Raw genomic sequence first — 11,634 nt, forward strand, 5'->3', positions numbered from 1 at the left:
ACCCCAGTTGCATTCCTGGGTTGGGAAGATCTGCTGGAGAAGGGATAGGCTACCCACCCCTGTATTCTTGGACTTCCCTTGTGGCTCACTTGGTAAAGAATCCGCCTGCAATGTGGGAAACGTGGGTTCAATCCCTGGGTTGGGAACATCCCCTGGAGGAGGGAAAGGCTACCCACTCCAGTATTCTGGCCTAGAGAATTCCATGGTCTGTATAGTCCATGGGGTGACAAAGAGTCTGACATGACTGGAGCCACTTCCACTTCTGATTTAATTAAAGAACTCTCTGTGTTAGAAATTTTATTTCTCTTTTACATGTGAAGATATGGCCCTCAGATTCTTTTTTTTTTTTCCTGCTTCCTAAACACATCCTCTTACTGCCTACCAAAACTGTCTTTCTAGGGTCCCAGGGAGGCCAATGAGAAGTGCTAAAGAATGCCTTCAAGGCAGCATGGTACAGATAGGGTGTGGAAATTGGCCCCGGATTTATCTGGGTTTGAATACCAGTGTTGCTGCTAGTTAGCTAAATTGACACTTATTCACAGAGCTATACAAATAGTTCAGATAATCATTGGTTTCATTGTCTATGAAATGAGTGTAATAATTTCATGTATGTAAAGATGGGCTTCCCAAATGGTACAGAGGTAAATAATCTGCCTTTCAATGTAGAAGAGGCAAGAGACTCAAGATCAGTCCCTGGGATGGGAAGATCCCCTGGAGAAGGAAGTAACTGCCCACTCCAGTATTCTTGCCTGGAGAAATCCATGGACAGAAGAGCCTTGTGGGTTACACTCCATGGGACTGCAAAAAGGTGGACCCTACGGGCACACACACAATTAAAAAGGGAGTTAGCCTAGAATCACCAGATGTAGAAAATATCAGTTCCTTTCTTCTCCCTGCCTTTAGTTAGAGATAATGGGGATCAGGTGATTTGATCAACCTGCTTTGAGGAAATTGATGGAGAAAAAGAGCATGTGTGGGACTGCTCTGTGAGGCAAAGCCCCCTTGCTGGAGGAGAGTTGAGGTGTGTGGTCTGATCCTTTGCAGGGTTTGTGGTTCAAGGACCGAAAAGAACTAATGTAAGGGGAGATTTGATTCAGAATTGGTGGAGGTGGAGGTGGGGAGGATAGTCACATTCTGAAGGTTGAACTGGCAGATGTGGAATGGGAAGTGAAAGAAAGTGAGGGATTAATTATGCTTCTCAGCTTTTTGTCAAGAAAACACTGTAAGGAGTCTATGGGACTCTGAAGTGAAGCAGATTGCAGCAGAGAAAGATCCCTTCTCTTGAGTTGATGGCACACTTGAATATGACTCACAAGTTCCAGGCAGAAGATTTGGGAGCCCCAACAAATTGGCATTTAAATAGGAAACCAAAATACATTAATTGCTTATACAACAAGATGAAGTCATTTTCATTTTCTATTTACTGACATTGTAATACTGTAAGAATTTCAAAGGGTGTTATTCATTTCAAAATTTTTCATTTCAACAAAAACAATAATATTCTAACATACATATTCATGAAGAATAGTATTACCAGAATGAGAGGGAAGTAAAAATAAAACAAGAAATTATTTGAATAATATTTTGTAAATTTTATGCAAGCCAACTTTCTCTAAATGCCTTGGACTATTAACTTTTTCTCTTCTCATTTTCTTTGCCCTTATATGTATAACATGAACCAGTGACGGGATTCAGTTTGTTGTTGTTTAGTTGCTAAGTCGTGTCCGACTCTTTGCGACCCCATGGACTGTAGCCCACCAGGCCTCTCTGTTCATGGGATATCCCAGGCAAGAACACTGGGGTGGGTTGTCTTTTCCTTCTCCAGGGGATCACCAACCCAGGGATCAAACCCACATCTCCTGAATAGGCAGGTGGTTTCTTTACCTCTGAGTCACCAGGGAAGCCCTGAGAATGAGTTCGATGAGTAGTTCATTGGAATTGGAAGTCACAGGAAAAACATACCAAGAGAAAATAAGATTTATAGGTATGTACACCATTGTCTCTAGATTATTTCATTTGTTAGTTAATACATTGTAATTATAAGTTATATAAATAGCTAAAGTAATTTAGATTCAAAGATGTTTTAGAGTCTTGTCTTGGTTTACTAGAACTGCCGTCACAAAATACCACAGAACAGGTTGTTTAAAAGACCGAACACTATTCTCTCATGTTCTGGAGGCTGGGATTTAAGGTCGAGTTGGATTTTCTTGAGCAGTCCATCCTTGGCTTTGAGATGACTGCCTTCTCCTTGGGTTCTCTCATGGCTTTCTCTCTGTGTAGATATAGAATTAAGACTGCAACAGAAAAGTGTCGGATGATAATATTAAGTTCAGAACACTCACATGGCTATTAAACAATAAAACTGGGATTTTCCTTCTCCCAGAATGCACAATGCAAGCTGTGCATGTGTAGTGTTTGACATCAGACTGAGGCCTGAGACTAGAGATAGAGGTAGGAGCATACAGTGGGAAGGGAGCAGGGGTCACTTGAACAGTCTTATGTAATGGAGATATATAAATGCTGATACTGAAATTATTGCTTACTTTGCTTTGAGTCAAATTACCTGTAGGCCATTTAAAAATGTGTATATTTTTGGAATAATATTTAACTTTTTTTTAAACTTTTTATTTATTTATTTATTTTAAATTTTATTTTATTTAACTTTGCAATATTGTATTGGTTTTTGCCATACATCAAAATGAATTTGCCACAGGTATACATGTGTTCCCCATCCTGAACCTTCCTCACTCCTCCCTCCCCATACCATCCCTCTGGGTCATCCCAGTGCACCAGCCCCAAGCATCCAGTATTGTGCATCGAACCTGGACTGGCGACTCGTTTCATATATGATATTATACATATTTCAATGCCATTCTCCCAAATGATCCCACCCTCTCCCTCTCCCACAGAGTCCAAAAGACTATTCTATACATCAGTGTCTCTTTTGCTGTCTCATACACCGGGTTATTGTTGCCATCTTTCTAAATTCCATATATATGCATTAGTATACTGTATTGGTGTTTTTCCTTCTGGCTTACTTCACTCTGTATAATAGGCTCCAGTTTCATCCACTTCATTAGAACTGGTTCAAATGTATTCTTTTTAATGGCTGAGTAATACTCCATTGTGTACATGTACCACAGCTTTCTTATCCATTCATCTGCTGATGGACATCTAGGTTGCTTCCATGTCTTGGCTATTATAAAAAGTGCTGCGATGAACATTGGGGTACACATGTGTCTTTCAATTCTGGTTTCCTCAGTGTGTATGCCCAGCAGTGGGATTGCTGGATCATAAATCAGTTCTATTTCCAGTCTTTTAAGGAATCTCCACACTGTTCTCCATAGTGGCTGTACTAGTTTGCATTCCCACCAACAGTGTAAGAGGGTTCCCTTTTCTCCACACCCTCTCCAGCATTTATTGCTTGTAGACTTTTGGATCTCAGCCATTCTGACTGGCGTGAAGTGGTACCTCATAGTAGTTTTGATTTGCATTTCTCTGATAATGAGTGATGTTGAGCATCTTTTCATGTGTTTGTTAGCCATCTGTATGTCTTCTTTGGAGAATTGTCTATTTAGTTCTTTGGCCCATTTTTTGATTGGGTCATTTATTTTTCTGGTTTTGAGCTTTAGGAGTTGCTTGTATATTTTTGAGATTAGTTGTTTGTCTGTTGCTTCATTCACTATTATTTTCTCCCATTCTGAAGCCTGTCTTTTCAACTTGCTTATAGTTTGCTTTGTTGTGCAGAAGCTTTTAAGTTTAATTAGATCCCATTTGTTTATTTTTGCTTTTATTTCCAGTATTCTGGGAGGTGGGTCTTAGAGGATCCTGCTGTGATGTATGTCGGAGAGTGTTTTGCCTATGTTCTCCTCTAGGAGTTTTATAGTTTCTGGTCTTACGTTTAGATCTTTAATCCATTTTGAGTTTATTTTTGTGTGTGGTGTTAGAAAGTGTTCTAGTTTCATTCTTTTACAAGTGGTTGACCAGATTTCCCAGCACCACTTGTTGAAGAAATTGTCTTTAATCCATTGTATATTCTTGCCTCCTTTGTCAAAGATAAGGTGTCCATATGTGCGTGGATGTATCTCTGTGCTTTCTATTTTGTTCCATTAATCTATATTTCTGTCTTTGTGCCAGTACCATCCTGTCTTGATGACTGGCTTTGTAGTAGACCCTGAAGTCAGGCAGGTTGATTCCTCCAGTTCCATTCTTCTTTCTCAAGATAGCTTTGGCTATCGAGGTTTTTTGTATTTCCATACAAATTGTGAAATTATTTGTTCTAGCTCTGTGAAGAATACCGTTGGTAGCTTGATAGGGATTGCATTGAATCTATAAATTGCTTTGGGTAGTATACTCATTTTCACTATATTGATTCTTCCCATCCATGAACATGGTATATTTCTTCATCTATTAGTGTCCTCTTTGATTTCTTTCACCAGTGTTTTTATAGTTTTCTATATATAGGTCTTTAGTTTCTTTAGGTAGATATATTCCTAAGTATTTTATTCTTTTCGTTGCAATGGTGAATGGAATTGTTTCCTTAATTTCTCTTTCTATTTTCTCATTATTAGTGTATAGGAATGCAAGGGATTTCTGTGAAAGTGAAGGACTAGAAAAAGATTTTCCATGCCAATAGGGACCAAAAGAAATCGGGAGTAGCAATACTCACATCAGATAAAATAGACTTTAAAACAAAGACTGTGAAAAGAGACAAAGAAGGTCAGTACATAATGATCAAAGGATCAATCCAAGAAGAAGAAATAACAATTATATATATATATGCATCCAACACAGGAGCACCGCAATATGTAAGAAAATACTAACAAGTATGAAAGAAGAAATTAACAATAACACAATAACAGTGGGAGACTTTAATTCCCTGCTCACACCTATGGATAGATCAAATAAACAGAAAATTAACAAGGAAACACAAACTTTAAATGATACAATAGACCAGTTAGACCTAAGTGATATCTATAGGACATTCATCCCAAAACAGTGAATTTCACCTTTTTCTCAAGTGCACACGGAACCTTCTCCAGGATAGATCACATCCTGGGCCATAAATCTATCCTTGGTAAATACAGAAAAATTGAAATTATTCCAAGCATCTTTTCTGACCACAATGCAGTAAGATTAGATCTCAAGCACAGGAGAAAATCTATTAAAAATTTCAATATGGAGGCTGAACAACATGCTGCTGAATAACCAACAAATCACATTAGAAATCAAAAAAGAAATCAAAATTTGCATAGAAACGAATGCAAATGAAAACACAACAACCCAAAACCTGTGAGACACTATAAAAGCAGTGCTAAGGGGAAAGTTCTTAGCAATACAGGCATACCTCAAGAAACAAGAAAAAAGTCAAATAAATAACCTAACTCTACACCTAAAGCAACTAGAAAAGGAAGAAATGAAGAACACCAGGGTTAGTAGAAGGAAAGAAATCTTAAATATTAGGGCAGAAATAAATGCAAAAGAAACAAAAGAGATCATAGCAAAAATCAACAAAGCCAAAAGCTGGTTCTTTGAAAGGATAAATAAAATTGACACACCACTAGCCAGACTCATCAAAAAACAAAGGGAGAAAAATCAAATCAGTAAAATCAGAAATGAAAATGGAGAGATCACAACAGACAACACAGAAATACAAAGGATCATAAGAGATTACTGTCAGCAATTATATGGCAATAAAATGGACAACATGGAAGAAATGGACAAATTCTTAGAAAAGTACAACTTTCCAAAACTGGACCAGGAAGAAATAGAAAATCTTAACAGACCCATCACAAGCATGGAGATTGAAACTGTAATCAGAAATCTTCCAGCAAAGAAAAGCCCAGGTCCAGACGGCTTCACAGCTGAATTGTACCAAAAATTTAGAGAAGAGCTCACACCTATCCTGCTCAAACTCTTCCAGAAAATTGCAGAGGAAGGTAAACTTCAAAACTCATTCTATGAGGCCACCATCACCCTAATACCAAAACCTGACAAAGATCCCACAAAAAAAAGAAAACTGCAGGCCAATATCACCGATGAACATAGATGCAAAAATCCTTAACAAAATTCTAGCAATCAGAATCCAACAACACATTAAAAAGATCATACACCATGACAAAGTGGGCTTTATCCCAGGGATGCAAGGATTCTTCAATATCTGCAAATCAATCAATGTAATACACCACATTAACAAATTGAAAAATAAAAACCATATGATTATCTCAATAGATGCAGAGAAAGCCTTTGACAGAATTCAATATCCATGTATGATAAAAACTCTCCAGAAAGCAGGAATAGAAAGAACATACATCAACATAATAAAAGCTATATATGACAAACCCACAGCAAACATTATCCTCAATGGTGAAAAACTGAAAGCATTTCCTCTAAAGTCAGGAACAAGACAAGGGTGCCCACTTTCTCCATTACTATTCAACATAGTTTTGGAAGTTTTGGCCACAGCAATCAGAGCAGAAAAAGAAATAAAAGGAATCCAAATTGGAAAAGAAGTAGTAAAACTCTCACTGTTTGCAGATGACATGATCCTCTACATAGAAAACCCTAAAGACTCCACCAGAAAATTACTAGAACTAATCAATGAATATAGTACAGTTGCAGGATATAAAATCAACTCAGGGAATTAATATTTAACTTTTATTGAAGTATAGTTGATTTGCAATGTTGTGTTAATTTCAGGTATACAGCAAAGTGATTCAGTTTTACATATATATATGTATCTTCATATGTATCTGTGCGCTTCCTGGGCTTTCCTTCTCAAGTAAAGAATCCGCCTGCCAATACAGGAGATGAGGATTCAAGTCCTGGGTGGGGAAGGTGCCCTGGAGAAAGAAATGGTAACCACTGGTAACCACTAGTTTGGTCTCTCTATCTATAGAGGATGAGATGGCTGGATGGCATCACTGACTCGATGGACGTGAGTCTCAGTGAACTCCGGAAGTTGGTGATGGACAGGGAGGCCTGGCGTGCTGCGATTCATGGGGTCGCAAAGAGTCAGACAGGACTGAGAGACTGATCTGATCTGATCTGATCTGTGAGTCTGCTTCTTTTTTGTCACATTCACCAGTTTGTTGTGTTACTGATATTCCACACATAAGGGATATCATTCAGTATCTGTCTTTCTCTGATTTATTTCAATGAGCATACTGCTACTGCTACTGCTAAGTCGCTTCAGTTGTGTCCGACTCTGTGAGACCCCATAGACGGCAGCCCACCAGGCTCCCCCGTCCCTGGGATTCTCCAGGCAAGAACACTGGAGTGGGTTGCCATTTCCTTCTCCAATGCATGAAAGTGAGAAGTTAAAGTGAAATCGCTCAGTCGTGTCCAACTCTTAGTGAACCCATGGACTGCTGTCTACCAGGGTCCTCCATCAATGGGATTTTCCAGGCAAGAGTACTGGAGTGGGGTGCCACTGCCTTCTCCTCACTGAGCATAATACCTTCCAAATCTATCCATGTTGCTACAAATGGCATATTTTAATTTTTATGGATGAGTAGTATTCTTTCTATTGTATGTCTGTGAATATAGATACACACACACACACACACACATATACACACACACACACACACATAACATCTTCTTTATGCACTCATTGGCTGCTGGATACTTAGGTTACTTTCATATCTTGGCAACTGTAAATAATACTGCTTTAAACAGTGGGCTTCATGTACTTTTTTGAAATAGTGGTTTTGGTTTTCTTCAAATATATACTCAGGAGTAGAACTGCTAGATCATATGGTAGCTCTATTTTTATTTTGTTGAGGAACGTTTATACTGTTTCCTGTAGTGTCTGTTGCAATTTACATACCCACCAACAGTGTGGGAGGGTTCACTTTTCTCAGTATCCTCACCAACATTTGTTTTTTGTATACCTCATTGTTTGTTTTTTTTAATCTGCATTTCCCTGATGATGAATGATGCTGAGCATCTTTTCATGTGTTTCTATTGAGTATTTTTAAACTGATATGTACAGGTATAAATCTTAACACCTATACAATTTCTTTTATGTTTCACCCACTTAGATGTGGGTCTAGGCCCTTTCCTTTAACAAGAGTTGATACAGAGTGATGAGGGCTTACTTACCACTGACAGATGTCCTGGAAATAACACTGTGCAATGTCCACAGTTAAGCCTGAAAAGGCCATGAGCCACTCAGGTCTATCTCCTGTTTGAGCCCTCCACCACCCACAGTGAGCTCTGCGGTTCTGCCTTCTAGGAGGAAGCCCAGGCCTCGTGGGGAGGCTTACTGAAGCTCGGCCAGCATACCCAGGTTCAACTGCAGACCTGACAGTGACGTCACCTCCAGAGGAGTCCAGCTCCTAGTGTCAGTATCAACCCCAACTGGTGAGTCTCCTCTCCTGAGATCCCAACATCCTAGAGCAGAAATAGCCATCCCCACTGCACCCTAACTGGATTCCTCACCTTGGGACCAAAGTGGGTGTCACATGCCATGACATGGGGCTTAGTTTATAAAAATATTTTATATTAAAAGCAACAAGAAAAACACACTTGTGGACAATTCACAGGTTACAATAGAACGTACATTAAAATCTGTTTCCTTCATTTCCTATTCTGTAGCCTTCTAGATGTTGTCTCTGGAAGTAATGTTATTTTTTCCAGACTTATTAATGGAACTATCAGATAGTGCTGACACTCACGTGCATGTTTCTAAGAACTTTACCTACATTTACTCATTTGGTCTTCATTCACCATGAGTTCTCAGATGGTAGCTGGAAGGGAATTCTTCTGCTTCATTCTGATTTCCTTCCAAAACTGGGTGTCTGAACTGCTGTCCTTTACTCCTTTTTGAATTATATTCCTCCAGTATATTTGAAAATACAGTCTCTAGGGATTTTCCTGGCAGTCTAGTGGTTAGGATTTCCCCTTCCAAAGTAAGGGGATTGGGTTGTGGGTTCAATCTCTAGTCGGGAGCTAAGATCCCACATGCCTGGGAGCCAAAAATCCGAAAATGTAAAAAACAACTAAGCAACATTGTAACAAATTCAATACATAGTTTAAAAGTCTTATTAAAAAAGAAATAGATTCCCTAATTCTTTGTTTTAAATTTTATTCCTGTTTCCTTATTTATAACCACACACACACACACACACAAGGACACACACACATTTTCCATCAAGCTGGGAAGCACTAAAATTGTTCATTTAGAATAACAATATTACCTGTTATTTTCCACCATTGCTTCATATCTCAGTTGGGTAATCCTTGGAAATAATTTGACACCATCTTAATTATTGTTTTATTTCATCAAGGACCCACTTAGTCTGTTAGTTCAGATATTTGGAGGTGAGGTGAGTCAGCAATGAAGGGCTTCCCTGGTGGCTCACACAATAAAGAATCTACCTTCAGTGCAAGAGACACAGGTTCAATCCCTGGGTTGGGAAGACCCCTGGAGAGGGGAATGGCTACCCATTCCAGTATTCTTGCCTGGAGAATCCCATGGACAGAGAGACTGGCTGGCTACAGTCCACTGAGATGCAAAGAGCCCAACATGGTTGAGTGACTGACACTTTCACCTTTTTTTTTTTTTTTTTCAGTAACAATAAGGCTTTGTACTCCACCTGGCCTTGCCAGATGGCTCAATGTAAAGAATCTGCCTCCCAGTGCAGGAGACACAGGAGACATGAGTTCCATCCCTGGGTTGGGAAGATCCCTTGGAAAGGAAATGGCAACTCACTCCAGTATTCTTGCCTTGAAAATCCCATGGACAGAGGAACCTGACAGGCTACAGTCCATGGGGTTTCAAAGACTCAGATGCTATTGAACACAGAGGTACATACACACAATATGGGATTCCATACCTTGTAAGGGCACCTAATTTGTTTTAAATGGGGCAACTTTTGGAGAAGGAAATGGCAACCCACTCCAGTATTCTTTTTTTTTTTTACTTTACAACATTGTATTGGTTTTGCCATACATCAACATGCATCTGCCATGGGTGTACACGTGATCCTATCCTGAACCCCCCTCCTACCTCCCTCCCCAAACCATCCCTCCGGGTCATCCCAATGCACCAGCCCCAAGCCTCCTGTATCCTGCACTGAACCTGGACTGGCGATTCATTTCTTATATGATATTATACATGTTTTAATGCCATTCTCCCAAATCATCCCCCCCTCTCCCTCTCCCACAGAGTCCAAAAGACTGTTCTATACATCTGTGTCTCTTAGCCACTCCACTATTCTTGCCTGGAATATCCCATGGACGGAGGAGCCTGGTAGGCTACAGTCCATGTGGTCGCAAAGAGTTGGACATGACTGAGTGACTTCACTTCTACTTTTTCATCTTTCTCTTAAAGTTTTCACTTCTGTGTTTTAGGGGGCTGGTCACTTATCATCCTATAGCCACTGTTCATGACCATGAGAATGGGGAGCGATTAGGTGTTGAATTATGACCCAGAACATACATTTAATCCTAGAGTATTGGGTTGTCTAAAATTCTTCATGTAGAAAAACAATACACTTTAACCTAACCTACAGCTGAAAACACAGTGAATTGTTTTTTGTTACTTGTTCAGTGAATAGCCAGGCTTTACACACAATAACAGATAAATTGTTAAATGAATTGGCAGAGATTGAGAGATAAGTAAGTCTGTACATGTAGGTGCATACGAAGAAAAGGAAGTAATATATGTAGAGAAGGAGAGAAAGATTTACATAATTTGATAAGTATATGCATTTTACAATAAGAATATGACATTTTGCAGTTGAATTTCAATGCTGCTTTTTATTTCAACTGGAACATATTTTAAATTATTTGATCTAGAAATATCTGGTTACTTAGAAATCTTAGAAATGATTGGAAATGATATATGTACAGGAATAGAATTCATTTTCTTGTCAACAAGTTAACCTTGTTCCTCTTCACCCTGAGATGTTCACAAACAACTATATTTGGGGGGCAGGCCTTTTTCTCTCATATACATTATTTTCTTAATCAGAGAGGAATCTGTGAACCTAGGATTCAGTTTTTGAAATAAAATATTTACTTTGAAAAGCCCAGTTTGTCCATAGAAACACAGTTTCTGGACAGTAGCAATTGGACTCATCCTGTGCAGAGTCCAGTTCACTCTGAAAGTTGTGATGAATCTTCTCCACTGTAATGTGATAATGCACATTCTGCACCAGGTGTCGCTTTGTGAGCTGAGAGGTTCACATATGGTGTCAAGTGAGAAGAGCTCACCTTCAACCTTGAGAGTGAAAATGGGCATCCTGAACTATTGTTCTGGAGGTAGGTTCCTACTGATCCTCTGTAGGCTTTTTCTTCAAATGGGCTGGTTAACTGTTACTGAATTTTTGTCCTTATTTTTTTTTTTTCATTTCCATCACATTAGAGAGATATAAATGTATTTTATAGTTTTGTTTTATTCTTTAATTTATATTTTTTGTCCTGCTGTCAGATGGCCGCCTTAAATATCTTCCTAAATTAGAAAAATGTACAATTGCCTAGTGACAGTTTTGTACACACTCTTCCATAAAAAAAATGGAAAGAACAGAAACAGGAGAACCATGAGGTCTCCCCGACAATGGACATTGCACGAAAAGGGAATGACAGCTCATCAGACAGGAGGGTCATAGGTCTCTATCATTGAAA

Source organism: Bos taurus, unplaced genomic scaffold (assembly GCF_002263795.3).
Source record: "Bos taurus isolate L1 Dominette 01449 registration number 42190680 breed Hereford unplaced genomic scaffold, ARS-UCD2.0 Leftover_ScbfJmS_1368, whole genome shotgun sequence".
Classification (NCBI taxonomy): domain Eukaryota; kingdom Metazoa; phylum Chordata; class Mammalia; order Artiodactyla; family Bovidae; genus Bos; species Bos taurus.